Consider the following 929-nt stretch of genomic DNA (forward strand, 5'->3'; position numbering starts at 1 on the left):
TTATCTTATCTATCTACAATATATCTCTACTTACTTCTTCCTTATTTCATTTTCTTTTTTCAGTATGTATATAAATATAAAACATGATTTTTACCAATCCTGAAAAAAGTGTGTCCATTACTGATGAGCGGCAACCGATTCTTTTGACTGTATGACTCTATAATAGAACTAAATAGAATAATAGAACTAAAAGAAATAAAAAATCTCAGAAAAATTTTTCCCTTCATAAATTCTTTAATTTCGTAAAAGAATCTAGAATATGAATAACAACTTACAGATGCTCACGTTACACTAATAAGACATCGTAGTCAAAAGTATTAGTAAGATATTGGTAGCATTATTACTGAAGTGCGAAATAACATTTATACGTACTGTACGATAAACTCCATAGATAGTATGCATGCGTGCGATATATAGATGGACAGCGAATGATATACAAAACGAACAGCGAAAACGTTCTATAAGTATAAACAATATAAAATTAGTTTCGAAGTCTAAACTATGATAATAGATGTATTTATATTTAAATAATAAATAATAATAATATATTTATCTATATATTTAAATTGATTTATATATTTATATTTAACGACACTTCTTTAATAGCATCTTTTTTTTATAAATAATATGCGAAGTATTCCACAAATGAGGGATACTTCAAAGAAATATAATATTTTAAATTTTAAATTTTACTTTAGTTTCTATATGACGTAAAATTTGCGAGGATTATTTGTATGAGGACTATTATATGGGAATAACAAAATAATTATTGAATAGAAAACTTCGATATTAAAACAATATCAGAATAAATTAAAATAATATTTTGACAGAGAAATTTTTCTTTTTCAAATCCTTTAAAGATTTATGAATGACGGTTTGAAAATGATTAGAACATTTCTTAAAAATTGATCTATTGGAAACAAGGATTA

This window comes from Trachymyrmex septentrionalis, unplaced genomic scaffold (assembly GCF_001594115.1).
Source record: "Trachymyrmex septentrionalis isolate Tsep2-gDNA-1 unplaced genomic scaffold, Tsep1.0 scaffold185, whole genome shotgun sequence".
NCBI classification, from domain to species: Eukaryota; Metazoa; Arthropoda; class Insecta; order Hymenoptera; family Formicidae; genus Trachymyrmex; species Trachymyrmex septentrionalis.